Source organism: Paroedura picta, chromosome 7 (genome assembly GCF_049243985.1).
Source record: "Paroedura picta isolate Pp20150507F chromosome 7, Ppicta_v3.0, whole genome shotgun sequence".
Lineage (NCBI taxonomy): Eukaryota > Metazoa > Chordata > Lepidosauria > Squamata > Gekkonidae > Paroedura > Paroedura picta.
Genome location: NC_135375.1, coordinates 47,621,468 through 47,640,563, shown reverse-complemented (window position 1 = coordinate 47,640,563; position 19,096 = coordinate 47,621,468). Strand labels below are relative to the sequence as shown.

The following is a 19,096-nucleotide window of genomic DNA, read 5'->3' as shown; positions in this document are numbered from 1 at the left end:
TAGAGCATACTGCTGTCTCCGATTGTCCAGTCTGGCATGATCACATTTAGACTTCCATGTCCCTTCATCCTCCATTCATCAAAAATTCAAATCCAGCAAAAGTTAACAAGATCCTGAACTCTTAGCATAGTACCATTACAGACCTAAATCTTTAAGTATTTTGGTCAATGGAGGGAATCCCCCAATGAAGCCCAGACAAGCCTCTCAAGCTTAGTATCTGGTTTCCCTTTAAAAGCTTTCTCCATTACTACAAGTCTGAAATCACCACAACAGGTAGAGTATGTTTTTCTCTCTCCCATTCTATTTTCATTCTTACATCTAACCCTCTACTTCCTTCTACCTGCTCCACCACTTAGCTCCTCCATCTCACATCTGTGCCATTTACCTTACAGCTAGCCATAGTCTCCTCACCTGGACTCCCTTCCTGCTTATCTGAATCTTCTTCCTCTGAATTAGTTCACTCTAGGTTAGACATGTGGCAGTAAATTGGACATTTGGCTTAAAAGTATTGCAAGTATGCACTAGGATTATTGAAATACTAGTAATCAAGCCCGCTGTACGAAAAATACAGCGGGTGCTAGGTAAGGGAGCCCCCAGCAGCCGCGCTCCATGCGACTGCCAGGGGCTCCCTTGTCGGCAGGGCGGGAATCCAAACCACTGTTTTTAACAACATGAGTCCTCAAAAGGCAAGAAAGGGAGGGGAGAAAAGAATGTCCTTTCCCCTTCAGATCTCCACAGGGACGCTGTGCTTGTGCACATATAATAAGCACACATATACAGTACAGTTAACAAAGTTCTAAGACTACTGGGCAAATTTTTAAAAATCAGGTCAAATGTGAAATTTTGCTCTGCTAATCAGTATAGGTAACTGGTCTCTGAAATCAGCTTCTGTAGTACAGGACTAGAAAATAAGAAATATTGTATTGATTTTTAAAAGAGATATAGAGGGGAATCCCGACAGGCTGTTTAGCCTAAGGGCCATTCCACATGACTTAAATGTAGCAGAAGTCTTACCTTTGGTAAACACTACTAGTTCAATGTTCCACATGACGTCGTACACAATCTGCAACACTCCTGCAACACTCCCGCAAAAATTGCTTCGTTGTAGGGCTTTTCGGGAAATCGGGAAAAGTAGATTTCCCCTAAAAAACCCGCTACACTTCTGAGCACAAGCTGCAACACATCAGCAAAATACATGTGCGTTCTCAATGTAGTGGTAAAAAGAATGTCCCTCCCCCGCTCTCGCCCCCGAACTTCCGGAGAAGCGATCGCCATTTTTTCCCCCTTAGACCGGGGAAAGCAACGAACGAGCGAGGCTTCTCCAGCTAAAGTCCGTCCACAGAAGTGCTTAAGAGTAAAACAAAGCTCCCTACTGCAAGTGTCTTTAAAGTTCCCAAGCACAATACAGCCCCCTGCTTGATACTGCACATAATTTTGGCCACAAATTGTGCCCATGGGGGGGGGGGTTGTTTTACTTTAAGAGCGTATAAATGATTAAGTGCCAGCTCCTATGCCAGCAAAAAAGGTCTTTCTGAGACAATGAATGAACACATATTCGTTGCTACGAATGAACACATATTCATTGCTACTGGTGTTTTCGGCTTTTTAAAAAACAGTTCTTAAAGGGAAAGGGGCTTTTCGGGAGCATGAACACAGCAGTTCATTGGCTGTTCTGTTGGATTGACGGCCAGGGGTGGGAAGAAGCGTGGATTTACTGAGGTGGATTCCCATGCCTCACTCTTCCTACATTGACTTTCCAAAAGTGCTGGAATTGAAGGCTTGTGGTTGGTATGCTGCTTTGGAACTGTTTCCCCAAACTGCTATTTCAACATCCAGTCTGGATTAACTGTGCTGGACTAAATCAGTCTAGATCAGTCACTTTTATCTTACTAAGAGAATCAGAGTTGCCAGCAGACACATGCTGCTTTCACTTTATAACTAACGAATTCCACACAGAAAAACAAACAACAGTTTTATCTGTTCATTTAATGCAACATATATGGAAGTTTGCTTTGCTTTCCTTTAATTTTTATGTAGTAATGTAAAGGCCTCCACAAACATAGCAATTGTTTTTCATCTAGTATTATTCTGAAACCTCCCTTTTCATAAAGTATGGAATTCTGTAATAGAATACATAGATTATCTGTCTAGCAAATGTTCTCATAATAAGAACAACAAACAAATAAATAGTAGAAGTTATGTGGAATGCATGAAGGAATCTTAAATTACTGTAAAACTCTCTTTCTCTCTCTTGCTATTATTTAAGGGTTTCTTCTTTTTTTCAATGGGGAGATGAGTAAAGTGATGATAACAAGACTTTGCCTGAAGCTGTGTGCCTACAGAGACCCAGCTGATTTTCTGCAAATGTACAAGGTAGGTACTTAAAATAACATTAACCCCAGCCCCAACACATTGATGTGTCAGAATTTGTAGGGATCTATACTCCATAGAAGTATATAGAAGTGTATGGAAGATCTCTAGGAAGCTATAATTGATATTTAGACATTTTCTTCCTCCAAATGTATGGTACTTATAAAATAGCATTTGGGTCTTTATTAAGATTATAGCTGTGGATATATACAAAGAGAGTGAAGAGTAAAACAGCAACCCGGGTACCCACCACAAACATGATACACCTATTTCTCATCTACCTTTTTTTTTTAAAGCTACTCTGCTTTTTAAAAATGTTACAGCCTTCTAAAGCAATAGGAATTAAAGAAAAAGAACACAAAACAATGCCCTAAAACATAACAAATCATAATAATATTTTAATCAATTAAACAATTATTTAAATAAAGTCAAGGAGAAAAGCCATGAAAAAATAGTCAAATATCAAGAAACAAACAGGGTAGACAAATTATTGCCAAGTACACACAGAGAGAAGTTAGGTAAAAGGGTGACAGTTAAGAGGTCCCGGGCATATATAAAAGAAAGGGCAGTTTTCTAGTCTTCCACATACTCTAACTCTCTGGGTTGGGTATTTAGCAAATCACAAGGAGTGAGAATAACAACAAATATTTAGATGTTGACACCAGTCATTCCAGACATCTAGTCATGATGCATCTTACTCTGTTCTTGAGTATTGGCAAGGGTTCAATGGAGAGTAATAGAAGAGTAAGGGTAGGCTATATCTTGATAGTCCAGGCAGCATTTTAAACAATGAGGCAGGAACCCAAGCTTCTGGCCAGCAACTCCTTCAAAATATAAGAAGCAAAACCCATACAAAGCCATATAAGGACCAATTCTGCTTGGGCAGAAAAGGCTGGGAGGGTGTTCATATGGAAGCAGTGATAATCCCCACTTCCACATGGCCTTGCTGTCAGGCTGGGCCATCCATATTCCCTACACAAAGGGAATGCCTAGTCCCGTAGCAGGCCTGTGTGGAAACAGAAGAGTCAGCCCTTCCAGGCCCAGCTCCTCCCTGTCCCACAGAAGCCCAGAGAGGACTGAAAATACTCCACTTGGCTTCATGGTACTTGGCGGCACCACAGGACAGAATAGGACTTTTTTTTTTTTTGCACAATCCCACCTTCCTGCCCCCCCCCCCCAAAAAAAAAGCCACTGCTCTGTGTGGCAGGACCTTTCCACCATGGCTGTGTCCACAGATTTCACAGAAATCTGTGAAAGGCAGCATCCACTGCTGAGGGGAAAAAGGAAGTGGCAGAGCATCCAGCTCTACCACAATGCACCGGTGGCAGCCCAGAGTGCAGAATTGGCCAAAGCTGCACCAACATGGGTGGATTAAGGTAAAGGTAAAGGTATCCCCTGTGCAAACACTGGGTCATGTCTGACGCTTGGGGTAATGCCCTCTAGCGTTTTCATGGCAGACTCAATACGGGGTGGTTTGCCAGTGCCTTCCCCAGTCATTACCTTTCCCCCCCCCCCCCCAGCAAGCTGGGTACTCACTTTACCAACCTCGGGAGGATGGAAGGCTGAGTCAACCTTGAGCCGGCTGCTGGGAATGAGCTCCCAGCCTCATGGGCAGAGCTTTCAGATAACATTTCTGCTGCCTTACCACTCTGTGCCACAAGTGGTGGATTAGGTTCTGTCAAAAATATGTTTTGGGGACATCATCCAGCCCCTGATAGAGGGCATGTTGCTTAGTTCAAAAACAAGATATTCTTTTCTTTCTTTTTTAAAGCTTAGAATGAAGGAGAGAACAAGGTATAGGATTATGGTAGGTTTGCCAAATGCCATGTGAAGCCTGGAGGTCTCCTGGAATTGCATTACATCTCCAGACTATAGAGATCAGTTTCCCTGGATAAATTAGCTGCTTTAGTGGGTAATGTGCCATGCTGAAGACCCCAATCCAGCGCACTCTAGGCTCCACCCCCCACGAAATCTCCAAGTATTTCCCAAACAACAAGTATTTCCCAACAACCTAGATTAGGGTATGCAATATGCCTGAATAAAGGGGAAATGTTCAGATTCCTAAGAAAACAGTCCTAGGAAAATGTGTAGATTAGGTGAAAGGAGAAAGTATGTTGGGGGAGCCAGTCTTGTCAGATTGGAGCTGTGTTACTTTGATGAGCAATTCAAGCAATTTGATTAGGTTATTAGGGTGGCAAGTTTAAGGCAGGTAAACCCTTCAGTGAAAAATGCTGATGTGAAGAAAATTAATCCTTTGACAGATGCTGATGTGGAGAGCTCTTGCTTGTGGCTAAAGGCACACTGATTAATAACAGAGAATTCTTGATTAAGAGTCTAGAGGCCAGATACCATTTGGGGCTTCTCCTTCAGACAGCATTTTCCATTCTTGTTAGCATGATAAGTGTTGGCACACAGCTTCTCCTTCTGATGAATTTCTGCCTTTCTCTTGAAAATGGTTAGAAAACCCTGTTTACTTGTCTAATGTGACATGCAAGCAGGAGTGGGTTCAGACAACAAGAGAGAGGAAAGAAAACATGACAGAAACGGAGGCTTTCATATCTATTCTTGCACTTAGTTTTGTCTTTTGTATGATCATTGAATATCCAAATATGATTGTCTACATGATAAGAAACTACCAGTAGAAAAAGTGTCTATTTTTGAAAGAAAGAAAAAAGGGTACCAAAATTGCAGAGAATTGATGTGAAACAACAACAAGTTGATGTGAAAAGGATAAAGTTATGACAGTTTTGGGAGAACATTTCAGTATTATTTTTTTCTTTCAGAGTATGCACATGCAACCCATGGCATTTTCTCTTTAACTAAGCCTACCAGATGTCCTTTTTTGGGAGGGAGGGATGCCCTTTTTTGTGCTATTAAAAAAATGAAAATGCCCTCCCTCATTTGGGAGAGGGATGTATGTAGTCAGAGTTCTGCTTGATGGCTTCTCTCTCCAGGGCTGATTCTGCAATCACTTTCTTTTTTCCACTGGGGATCCTGCTGAATTGAGATTGATTTGAACTCGGGTCTTTCTCTATCCCTCCAATTGAAATAGAAAGTGTTCTTCACTTGATTGGGGAAGCTCAGAGTGGGGAGGGGAGCCAAGTGCAGCAGAATTCTCTTTTTTTTTCTTGAATGGTGTGTGTGTGGGGGGGAGAGGATTGGAGACAGCAGAGGTGGGTGGAATAAATCCAAGAGGCAAATCTATACTGAAAGAAGTTAGGGCTTCTGGAGCACACACAAGCCTTGCAACTGGGAACCAGGAAGTCTTTGAACTGCTGCCCTGGCCAATCAGGGAAGAGTGCTTTGCTACAAGGTGTGTAGGAAGAAAGTTAATTCGTAAAAAAGCAGAAATCTGCACACTTACTGATGGTGATTTTTCAAATATTGAGGTTATATGCACTTCTGGATATCACGGGGGAAAAGTAGGGTCACTCCAGATCAATTATGCATGTTTCAGAGGGAAATTTTAAATCACTCAAAATCAAAATGGAAATTGAATTCAGTGTAGAGGGGAGGGATTTATTCAAGCTGGGAGTGGGTAAAAAGCCCCAAGCAGACTATACCCAGGTGACAGACAACAGTTCCCCTGGAGAAAATTGTAGTTTTGGTGCTGGACTCTATGGCATTGTTCTACACTGAGGTTCCTCCCCACACCAAATCCTGCCCACTCCTGGCTCCACCCCAATATCTCTAGATATTTCACAACCCAGAGATGGCAATCCTTGTGGGTTACACATTATTGCATTGCCTCTACCATGTTTATAAAATGGATCAAAGTGAGCATAATTTACTAAAGCCTAGTGTCATTTAAAAGCAGCAGTAACAATGAGCAGACCAATAATGTAGGCACCTTTGGAAGACCTAAAATACCCAACCAGAAAATGCTGGTGTGGGTGAAACTTCTACCAAATTGCTGACATAACCTTCCAGAAATTAATGACTTTATTTCTAAAACTGGCACTGGATTTCCAGAGAACATCAGAAATATAAACTAAGTTTTGATTAAATATTGGCAGGAATATAACAAAAAGTGCTACATTTTCAAAATGCTTGGTTAGAAATATGAAATTGAAAAACTGTCCTGATTAAATGTAAAAGATATTTGGTCTATAAAAATTGTTAATAAACCTGACATATAAAATTTTATTATTATATTAAGGGAAAATGAAACTTTAACTGACCCATTCTTCAGTTCTTATATAATTGTAAAAGAATGTGCTTGAAAGATATTATCTGATATATCAAAGTTAAGTGTGGGAAACAAGAAGAAAATCCATTAAGCCTTAGCAACGATAATAAAACTAGTTTTGCTGGGCTGTCTAAATATATATATATATATATATATATATATATCACACCTGCTTTTCTATGCAATCCAGAATGCCCCACCTTTTTTGGAAAAAAATTTTTTTTAATAAGAGCACCTAAGTTAAAGTCTGGCTAAAATGCATGAACATGTGGATGGTCAGTAAGAATATAGCAACTATTCCAAAGCTGGAAAGGGAGAACCAACTCTCTTAATCTGCCTCCATTAAATTTTTTTCTCTCAAATGTCTTATTTGGTTACCAACAACAAAGAGTTAATTTGTGACCAGCATAGTGTACCTGTACCTCTGTGCTACACACAAACTTGCATATATTCTTTGTGCAAACTCCGAAAGCTCCATGCTATTATTGGTCTTAAATAGAAAAACAAAACACAGTGTTAAAGGGTTATATGATTGAAAAACAAACATTCTAATAACAGCACTGGATACACAATTTTCTTTATCAAAACCAAATGGAGTTGGAAAGATTATCCTTTCTCCCTCTCCTACCTGGACTTGCACCAAGCCATTGTTGTGCACATGAACAATTTACCTTCCACGGATTGACAGATACCCGTGATCTTTGTCACCTCTATTCTATGCCCTCAGGAGAATGCATTTGGAAAGACAGATTCCATGTATACATCTACATTGTTTGTGGGACTTGGTCCTGAGATGACACATATAAAGAAATAAATTTACAAACACCTAATTAGAATAAACATTTCTACTGAGTTCTCTATATATATAATATGAAATTCTATAGGAATATGATACACATCAAAATAGGTCTTTGAATAGGTCTTTGAGACATCAGCTTTAAATTCTTACTGTAAAGTGTTTGTTCTTGGAATCAAGTCTCTGGTGTAACTTGAATAAAATGTGTTTTCCAGTAAATCTGAGCCCATTACCAGAGCCAGAGGCTACTTTGGCTCCCAGTACAATACGGATGGCTATAATTAATGTTTCTGTGCTCAAATCAGTCTGTTTTATCATATAAGGATAGTCATTGTGTAATCTAGACAGATTTAATCTTTCAGCCAGATCTGCTCATCCAGATGTGCATCTCACTGCGCCACTGGGGAACTATGGATATGATGAAGTACACCAAAGGAATATTAATTACATATGAGAACTAGCAGACAACTGCAAAAGATATTAGGGATGGACTAACAGCATGGACCATATTTACTATGTGATTCTATAACAGAATGAATGACATAAGCATGCCATGCCACCAGCAGAAAATCCTTGAAATAATGAATATATCTGAATATATTTGAAAATACTGATTATCGAAGATCCTTGGTGTACACATTTCTTTTGTTTAAATGCATTTTAATCCTAGCATAAATAATTGCCAAGGCAGCACAATGTATCATTAGCCCAAGTTTTAATAATGCCCCATTTTATGCATCTCCCTTGCTTCACTCTGTGCATTTCTTTGATCAATCATACCAGTAAAGAGATTGATTGGCTAAGCATCTGGGGCTGGAGAACAGAATAGTGATAGAAGGATGGGAAAATGTATCGACCGGGGTCTGTGTAGGCAGACTAAAAAATATTTTAATTACTGTGGGTATGGCTTTTATTTTTCATGAAAGTTAATGTAAGCAAACCACAAAGACCCAGAGGCAACAGTAAGATGTCTGTCACTCTAGACCTTGTTCTTGCTGCCCAATCAATCCTTCCAGGTTCCTTTTGTGCTCTTTTTCTTTCTGATTGATCAAATTAAATCAGACAGAAGAACAGATTTGCTGCGTATATGGTATGCAAGTATATCCATATCATATGCTCCCAAGGCACGTCAGTCCAAATAAGTAATTTCTTGGGCCAACATTTTGAATTATCACGGAGGATTTTAATTCATTGTGAGGTTCCCCTGGGGTGAGATTCACCCCTTTATAAAGGCCAATTCAAAGGCAGCAGGAAGCAAGCATCACTTATGCGATGTTTTGAAGTCCAGTACTGAATAGCATCATCAGCTTGTGTTTGATCACTATTACTGGGCTTGGCTGAAAATGACACCCCTGGTGGGAGTCTATGGAAAAGAATGCTCACATGCCTCAAAGACTAATGGATTTCTAGGGTATGGTCACCTGACAGTTTTGACAAGTACCCATTGGAGATTGGGGAAAGTAAACTATCCCAAGTGAAGAATTGGTGAATTACCTAGGATGCAGGATGTCTGTTTCCAGGAGTCTAATGTGGCCTGCTGCATTGTATTTCTTCATTTAATTTATGTATATCCTGACATTTTCCCCAATGGAGAGCCAAGACAGCTTACATTGTTCTTCTCACCTCAGTTTTATCCTTAGAACAACCCTGGGAAGAAGATTAGGTGGAGTGTGTATGACTGACACAAGATCATCCAGCAAGCTTCTTTGCCTCCCCTTGTGCTCTTGTAAATAAAGAAAAAATGCTGTCTCTCATGATCTCTCTTGCATGAGAATCAATCTGGGTTAGTGCTGGAATTTCAGTCTCCAAGTAGAGGTAGAGAGGGGAGCATATGGATAACATGATTTTTAAAGCTGTCTTTGTTCAGGATTTATGAATTTGTCAGGTCATCAATGTGCATGGATTTTACAGATTGACAAAAGGTTGACCTCAAGTTCCCTGCTCTGAGATGCTAACAAGCTAAAACTCGAAACAACTGGGTGGGGTAGAGAATAAACAGCAAGAACAGCCATTCAACTCACTTGTGGGAAGGGAAGGAGGGTATGCTAAATAAAGAATGTGGTTTTGCCAAAGGTTTCACAGGAAAGGGGGTGGGGGTGGGGAGAGATTTAAAGGAAAGGAGAAAAGTAGTGGCATAAAATTATTCTGGAAAAAATATTCAGGCAGATGTACTGGTAAATTCCCTTGAACTATTTTTATGCATGGTGAACTTTTCAGCAGTATACTGAATTTTAGAGAACCATGTACAGTTGCATATAAATCATTAGCATCGATTTGCCTTTGTGGTCTTTCTTATTGCTCTGTTCAAACAACTTGAAGAATACCAAAGAAGCAGAGGTGATAGGAACTGAAACTGTGAAATTATGGGGACACAGTTCAATTACTAGCTGAAAGGCACTTTCAGGTAATATACAGCAAAGTGTTTCTTCACCAGGGGACTTTTCCTCCAGCAATCCATATCTTAAACAGTTTTATTAGGTCTGGTGCAAAGGCCCATGATGTACATATGAAATGAACACATGACGGTGTGAGCACCAGAGCTTTCTATAAAGGAGGCAGTTCTACAAGCATAGCTGTGATATGAACAAATAAGTCACCGTCCAAGTCCTTCCATGCATAGGAGTTCAAACTGAAACTTTTATAATGAAAAACGATCTCCCACTGGCAACCCTGATTGCTCACTTATGTGCTGAGCAGTGGAAGGGAAAATCCAGCAGGGAGGAACCCAGAAATGATGTCACATAGTTCTAGTAATCACTGGAATGTTATGGTCTGATCATAGAGTTTAAGCCAATTCCTAGAATGATGTGATGTCACTTCCAGACTGTGCACACCACCACTACCACCTCAAGATCCTGGCAACCTTAATTATAGTCTACTGCAACAATTATTGCAAGTATCATCATCATCTTACTTTAGTGCATTGTCTTCTTCATTTGTGATCACGAGCATAATAAACCTTACCTTAGAATGTTGGTTGTTTATATTGTTTTCTCATTCTGTAATCCCAGTCCTGTTGCCATGTTCACTGGATATGCTTTATGGTGTCTGATTGCATTGTTTTATATTCTGTAATTCATCCTGAGTTTCAACTAGAACGGCTGGCTATAAATAAAATAAATATACATGTACCCAGTGGAACTCCTTCCTGCGTTACAAGTCAGGCAGCTATTCAAACCATATCAAATAGGATTCTTTGCATGAAAATCATGTGGGCAACCCAGTAGCAATAATTAATTATAGTTTTCTGCTACCCAACAATTCTAGAGATCATATCAGGAATCTGTTATTCATCTATCCATTTGACAGCCTTAATGGGAAAAGGGGAAATGGGGGTTACAGTCTGTACAGTGGACACATCTGTTTTGATAACCAAATTAAGGCCTACACAGTAAACAAGGTGAAGAGAACAAGGCAGACCATCTGTGTTGCTTATTGCTTTCTCCCTCATTATTTCAATATACCATCTCATACTAAATCACCCATATTTGAATTAATCCAAGGTGGGAGATTTTGTTCCTTTAGGCACATGGAAATTTTCGGCCTGGAAAAAAGAGGGAGACCTGTCTGAACTCTTAGCCATTTTTAAGTAACACCGATATAAAGGATGCTTAGCACTGCTTGACAAGCTGAACTGAATTTCAAACAACCCCAGAATCTTTACACTGTTTATTGAAATCCTGCTTTTCAGATTTCCCTTTTCTACCATTGACAGTCCCATTTCTAATGCCTATTAGATCTATGTTTATGCACAAAACGTACAATAAAATACTGTCACACAAAGTGACATTTCTACAGATTATCAAAGTAAATCTTTCTCATCCATAAGCTGTGACAACCCTTGTGTAAATTGGTTCTAACTGTGTATGAACTGAGTCTAAGAGGCATTGAAAGATTATCGAGTTTCTGCTTGGAATTTTAGAGATTCTGAAATGGAAGGTTTGGTTTTTTGTTTTTCTTTTTTTGCAATGATTGATTTCAGTTACTTTTTTTTTACATTAATCCTTTTAAGGTGTTGTTGCTGACATACCTCAATTGAAATCATGTTAGATGCTTAAAGGTAGGTTTTGATTAAGAATTAGGGAGGTCTGTAGCGACAGTGTCTCCAATTAGCTGTTCAGAACAAGTTTGCTATTTGATGTATCCTTTTTGAAGATTATAAAGAAAAGTTTATAAATCAGTGAAGGGAAATGACACCTTCTTAGTAAGTGAACAAGATGAGCAGTCTAGTGTAGATATTTTACAATATGACATTGTCTGGCTGCCAAAAGCCATTATGATCCCTCAAGACAATGGTTTACTCAGGACCTTCCTTGATATCATCCATATCAAACCTAAATGTCATCTAAAAATGATTTGCATTGTGTGTCTATGGGTCCTCACATCATTAGGCACCTCAGAATGTTTTCTCCTTATCTTTTTCATGCTCCTGGTGTATATTCCTCAAATGTTTGGGGGCATTTTAGACACTTCAGACATGGGGGGCACCCCAATACCCCAAATACAAGAGACCATATAATGGGTTTAACTAGTTAATAAAAATTAGTTGATCTACATCATTACCATTAAATATGCTAAAATTTAATGGAGTGGTCTGTGCTAGATAACCTATCTTTGGGTGACTTTTGTTTGGCAAATCCAAACTCATTCAGTGGCATCTTCCAACCTTGTTATCATTACCTCTACATAATGTACTAAAGAAGTGCCAACCCTCACCGCTTTCCCTGATGCACTGTAAAGCCACTTCCATGTTCAAAAAGATGTTGCTCAGCACCAAGGCTACTCCTTCCCAAGTTCCATCCTGCTATAAAGCTAGTGGAAGTCTGTTCACCTTCCATCCATCCTGATGGCTCAGGGTTCTTGTCACTCAACTATATCTATCATAAGCAATTTCTTCTATCCCTCCAAAACTAGTTATAGGCTAAACAGTAAGTAATCAGGCCTAATAAATTTAAGTTTATACCTGCATTCTCCAAACATCACAACACAAGAGAAGAAAGGTCCACCATCCAGCCCGCCAGGGGACAACCCCCTACCCATTGATGCTTGGTTCCAAAAGGCAAAGAGCTAATTTTGCAGATAGCCTGCTAGGAAGGGATGACATTTACAGCCATAAATCAGCCAACCCATTACCATGTTTGAAGAGTGGCTGAAGCAGATTGATCCTTTGCTTTACAGCTGTAAATACCTCCTTGTCCATTAAAAGTGACAAAAAAATTCAAAGAATGTCATTGTAGAGAGCTATGTAGTTGCTTGGTGAAAACTTTTGACACATGCTTCTTCCCTCTCCGCTGCTTAGAGGCTTAACATGACTGGCTAGTAACCATCTGTTTGCTTTTGGCTGTAACACTTGGGAAATTTGTTGGCTGATTATTTCTCTCCTATATTCCTATAGACTGTCCCAATTTAGACAGCTTTTACAACCTTTCTAGCACCCTCCTTATGCCTATAATTAGTTCTGTCATGCTCCATTTGCCTCTGCCCACTGACTCCCATGCACCATGTTCAATTTGCATTGTAGTGCAGAACAGAACACTCACTGTCACTCACTCTGCTTCCCGAGTATAAGGTACTGAAGTTTTCTTGAAAACAGAATGCTTTTCTTTATGTTGGAGGTAGACTTGTACCCTTTAAGTTTTAGGTCATATGAAGCTGCTGCTGCTGCTAAGGCATCCATTACTAGTTATACTAGCTGTAAAAAAGCTGAGTGTCTAGTGGAAGTGGAGAAATAGATGATGTTGCATTAGAGAGCAAAGTGTCTTATGAAATATTTATACCATCAAATAATAGAATGTGTTTGGAAACCTCGAATGTGTCTAAAGATAGGAACATATATAAGATATTCTAAATTTTGGCTTGCTGGAAATGATGTCAAATCTTTCCAGTTTCTCAAGAATCCTATGGTAAACCAGATTTACTCCAAGTGAGTTGTATGATTTGCCATCCCTGAATTGTTAGTTTAAAAAATTGGTTCTAGACTTCTTGGTATTACTTCAGCCTCAGGTGTTTTGTCAGAAGGAAGAAAAAGCCTTTCCTCCCTTGAAGTCAATATCATGCAATAAAAGGCCAGGCATTTATCAACAAAATACATGCTATACTAGGGATGAATTTGAATTTCTCATCTGTGCTGTTTTGACCTACTTGCTGAGCATTTTTTTAAAGGTATCATATTGACCGTTTATGCACTGGAGGTTTCATGCCGGGCTGCAGGCTGGAGTTTTAGTCGTGGCAGGTTGTCCCGCCTCTTCCTGCACCCACATGGACCCATTATGCACGGGGGGAATAACGCACATGTGGGGTGGAATGGCGGCAACTAAAATCAGTGATAACACACGGTGCCGGCTGCAACCGGAAGAAACGTGGAAGAAAGCACAGCTTCCGGGTGACCGGGGCGCAACTAGAAGCGGCGCTGGGATCGCCGCGTGCATAATCGGTTACTCTAGGTTTTGCCGCTGTTGTATTCCGTCCCGTGTATAACCGGTGTGCTTTGCGTCTTCCCCCTCCGCATTTTCTATGTGACCCGAAATCGCCATTTCGGCGGCCGTGCATAATGGGCCCTGAGGGAGCATTTGGCCTGGTGCACCTCATCCGCCTCCGATTTGTGCTCCTGCATGGGAGCTGGGGCAGTGAAGTTCCCAGTGCATAAATGGTCTAATTTCACTATGTTTCTCTCAGGCCCATTATGCACGGCCGCCAAAATGGTGATTTTAGGTCACATGGAAAACGCGGAGGGGGAAGACGTGAAGCACACCGGTTATGCACGGGACGGGGCGCGACGGCGGCAAAACCCAGAGTAACCGATTATACACGCGGCAATCCCGGCACCATTTCTGGTTGTGCCCCAGTCACCCCGAATCTGCGCTTTCTTCCGCGTTTCATTAACGCGGCTTTTTCGGCGGCATGCACCAAAGCTGCGGCTGGTTGCAGCCGGCACCGTGCGTTATCGGTGATTTTAGTCGCTGCCATTCCACCCCGAATGTGCATTATTCCCCCCATGCATAATGGGTCATAGTGAAAACACATTCTGCAGAAAACCTGTGAGTGTATTAAACATGTCATGGCATCCTAGTATTGTGTATTCTCGTTCCCCCCATCCACCAATAGTATGAAATGACTGTCTACTGCACCATATGGAGAACAATGCGGGCAATGCATTTACTGACTCACACATATTTGTTACCTAAATTACCACCAATACAGGCACTACAGAAGAGAAGTACAAACAGTTTAAGCAATTTCTCTAACAAACTCCCTGCTACTAAAGATGACAATAAAAGAGATAATCAGACAGACAGGTCTTCTTCCTGACAACACCAGGGCCTCTTCTGTATGATGGATAAGCTGATGAAAACTCACTAAATAGATCATTGTTTTTCTGATCTCTGCACAGAAGAGTGAATTTACTGCGCAAAACTGATTTTGCTCTCCATGGTGAACTGCCTGTTCGGTGCTTTAAGTTTCTTTTAAGTGTTGTTTCTGAAAGATGCTTTTTACCTATTAATTTCTCTCCTGCCTGCCAGAGACACTCTATTAGTCATGCAGAGAAGGTCCTTAGTTATGCAGATTACTGACTGCATTAGAGAACAAAGCAGAGTTGGCAAAACTACAGGGGGCAGGGCTTTGAATTGTTTCATGAAGAGAGCATTGCAACTGTAGTTTTTCAACAGACTATATTCAATGCAGATTAACGATTGTAATATAATAAAGCAGTCTAAACTGGTTGTTTTTTAAACTGTTTTATTTGGCTCCGTGCAGAATACCTCCTGGACAGCCCTGGAGAAGCACAGCTCAACGAGATAGAAAAGGAGTCATGCCAAACATACATTTAAGGTAGCAGATTGGGACCCAAAATCTGCTACAAATTGGATGGGCTGAGGGATAATCTTTTATACATTTTTGCTAAGATTGGAGAAAGGTTTGTACCACTTTGGAATGTGGTACAGATGGACTTTTCATCAAAGTCCACCTCTCTAGAGATCAGCTAATTTGTGTCCGTGTGTGTGTGTATGTATATGTATACGTACATAAATACATACATACATACATACATACATACATACATACATACATACATACATACATACATACATACATACATACATACATACATACATACATAGTGGAAGGAAGGTTTTAATCTTTTTACATTATAGGTCAAAATATCAAGGAGAAGTATTTCTTTATGAAATTTAGAGTACATTACATGATGGAGTAGGGGGAGAAATCTTCCGTTTCAGCCTTTAATAGAAGGAAGAAATGGCTGGGCCTGGTCCCATCCTCATTGTCGGTTATTTGGATCATTGAGGCCAGATTGTCAGGGAGCATACCTCTTAGGTCCTTGAGGAAAAGGACCTTCAGTTGACTTTTCCTAGATATGGCTTTCATATGATTAATGGAGTAGTTGTTTTTGCATTCCTTTCACACTCTCAGCATGACTCATTGTCATATTGATATCAGTTTGACCTAGACTCCATTTTTCATCACTAGGTCCATGCTAAGATGTACAATTGTACAGAGATCCAAAACAGAGGTCACCTGTGAATGGGAGTCCTGTGGCAACAAATTAAAAAGGGAACACGGCATTTTCTTACAAGGATAGGGAAACTATGAATGTAAATGGAGGGTGAAGTACTTGGGAATATTAATTTTCAAGCATGGCTATCATGAACAAGTTTTATACAGAGTTTGAATAGCAATAGTACCAGATGGGAGACATCTGGTACAGGCAGATACAGAAATGCAGACACCTGGATGGTGTTAAAATGTATCTAGGCAAACCTTTCTCTGACCAATAAAAAATGTCCCTAAATGTCAAACAGATACGAAAGGGGAGATTTGTATCAAAAAACTTTCACTGCACTTATCACATGCTTCCCCTTTGTTGCTGTCATTTCTTCTATATAGACCTACCTGATATTTGAGACCTGCAATATAATCGTTTGATGAACTGGGTGATGACTGGAGAAAGACCTTTTTCAATGGTGTCACAAAGAGCAGATAGATCTGTGATTTAGAAAGCAATCCTAAGCAAGTCTACTGAGAATTCTACTCGGGTCTAGTTGATAATGCATACTTCCCAAAAGTGCTATGAGGATGGCATCAGTGATTGCATTTAGGTGCCAATTTAGACTTCCTATAGTTCAGATGATTTTTGGTTTATATATGATTTATATGGTTATTTGATTTTATGGTTTGCTTATTATGGACATTTTATTAAGATTCTGATATTCTCTTATTTGTGGCATTATGATGGTTTTACTTATTGTTTTGCTTCTTACTGGTCCATTAATGTTTTGTCTGTTTTTAATGAAAGCTGCTTTGTGGATTTTTACCACAAAAGTAGTCTAGAAATGTTCTAGACCGCAAGGATTTTAGTTCCATACCTTCAAATTATTAATAACTCAAAATATTATAAGTATTCCCAAAGCTTTTTTTTTTTTTTGTAAACTAAGGGTGTCATTATTCATACATAAGGTTGTATCAATTTCTACCAATTTTCCTTATCTTTCAGATTCCCCTAGTCTCTTTCAGAACATCCACTAATCTGCAAGAACAGTATTTTGGAGGGCTCAGTAGGCTGCCACAGAAGTGGGGCATCACTGCTACCCCCTCTTAAAAAGATGGCAGTTGATCAGTTGGATACAGGTAATGGCACCTGGTAATCCTTACAACAATATGGTAAAGTAGATACATATTATATGACTGAGAAGCCGAATCTAAGACTCTTTGTTGGTTCAAAGCAATGTGTGTGTGTGTGTATGTGTGTCTATATGTGTGTGTCTATATATGTGTGTGTCTATACACACACACACATTCATTCATTCATAAACATTTTGACTCATCTTTAACAATAATAACTTATATTGGAATAAAGCAGTTTATAATTTAACATTCAACATTTAACAATTGGCAACTCAGTTTTTACTGCGCTGTCATTCCATTTTTTTCCTATTGGTGCAGCTGATGGTGGGAGTGGCCTCTGGGCTTTGGATGGTGGTTGGTGGCTTGTCTTGACCGAAAGCCTGGTGGCCCTGATGTTTCTGGGAGCTCATTCCATCAGGTGGGGGCCAAGACTAAGAAAGACTTAGTTCTAGTCAATGGCAGATGAACTTCCCTGAGGCCAGGGATCACCAATTTGTTAGTGTTGATGGAGCATAGTGCTCTTCAGACGGCATAGGTAGAGGCAGTTTCTCAGATACTCAGGGTGCAGATCACATATGGCCTTGAAGGTGATTATGAAAACCTTAAGCCTGATCAGGTAGTCAGGTAGTAGCTAGTGCTGCTGTTGGATTGTGGGTTGGATATGGGCCCTCCAAGGTGTTGGATTGTGGGTTGGATTGTTGGATTTTGGGTTGGATATGAGCCCTCTAAGATGTACCTGTAAGAACCCTGGCTTCTGCATTCTGTACCAGTCGAAGTTTCCAGAGGGATGAGGGTAGGTCCACCTACAGCAAGTTGCAGAAATCCAGCCTAGAGGTGTCCATCACCTGGATTACTGTAGCTAGGTATTGTGGAGCCAGGTAGGGTGCAAGTAACTTATCTTGACATAGAATATTGAGAGTGGATCTGGAGACAATGTGGTTTTATTTCTGTTCACCTTTCCAGATGTGCACTAAACTCCTCTATTGTTTATCTACTGGCAGTGTTGACAACTGAAAAGGTTGATCTGCAGAAGGCAGGCAAAGTCTTTCTACAATGTGGACATTACTATTAAAGTTTGCAGAGCAAGCTGCTCAAGACCTAGCTCTATAGAAAAATTAGCATTCCTGTTTGCAAAGGGTACTTTGAGAAGAAGCTGAAAATTTTAATTAAAACATTAAACTTTTTCTTTTGGAACAAGATATATCACTAGTCCTTCCCTGCAGGGGAGAGGAGAAAGAACAGGAGACCAGGTTTCTGAACATCACTGAGCTTTCCTCCCATGCCCTTCTCTTGTCCAGCCTTTTCCTCCAACACCTCCTCTACTGGACTCCATGCCAGCATGGTTCTGAGGACAGCAGTGGTTCTTGTCTGTCTGGGACTGCAGCAGCTTGTTACCTTGCCCACCTTCCCCTACATGGCCTCTGCATCCACCAAGACTTCTTCTATGTTCCCACAAAGGAAGGAGAAATTGAAGGCAACTACTATCTACTTTTCTGTCCCCCCCCCCAAAAAAAAAATCCTTATGTTCAGCAGACTATCCTAAATGGAATAGGATATGGTGTGGCATGCTGGAGTAAGAGAATATTGGTTATGACTGAAACTTCCCTTGCACAAACAATAGTCCATTCAGGGTCACCAAGTAGTCTGTGCTTATGTTACATCATTCCAATACATGATCAGTACAATGTTACGTACACTTTCCTGAGGGTCAGCCCTAGTGAGTAGACTTGAGTAGGATTCTGCACATGCCTGATCAGAATTTGTGTCTGTTTCCTTGGTTCAAGGATCTACATGTACTTAGATATGCCCACAATGTATGTTATCTTGGAAGAAACTGAGACATCACCATTTGTTCAGGTACTGAGTTGCATCATGGACCATGTCAAAACCTGTTCTAACCCCAAATCATTCTTTTAACTGCTCAATCAATATGGAATGGAAAGGAACACAGAGGAGAAAATAGATTCTGCTTATGATCATTATAAAATACGTTAAAAAAGCTAAAAATTGATCCCACAATTACCTTGCTTTCCTTTTTTTGAGACAGTGAAATAATGTTCTTAGCTATAATGAACCAAGTAATGCACTCTGAATTCTTA

General features: G+C 40.2%; 1 long non-coding RNA gene across 1 annotated transcript in view; it reads left to right on the top strand.

Moving 5' to 3' along the window:
• The window catches only part of LOC143841782 (uncharacterized), a 201,062-nt gene that overhangs the window by 25,773 nt on the left and 156,193 nt on the right, over window positions 1-19,096 (top strand). The window contains exons 2-3 of the long non-coding RNA XR_013232823.1: window positions 2,267-2,373; window positions 16,867-17,000. This is a non-coding gene — a long non-coding RNA (uncharacterized LOC143841782). The remainder of the gene's footprint in view (window positions 1-2,266; window positions 2,374-16,866; window positions 17,001-19,096) is intronic.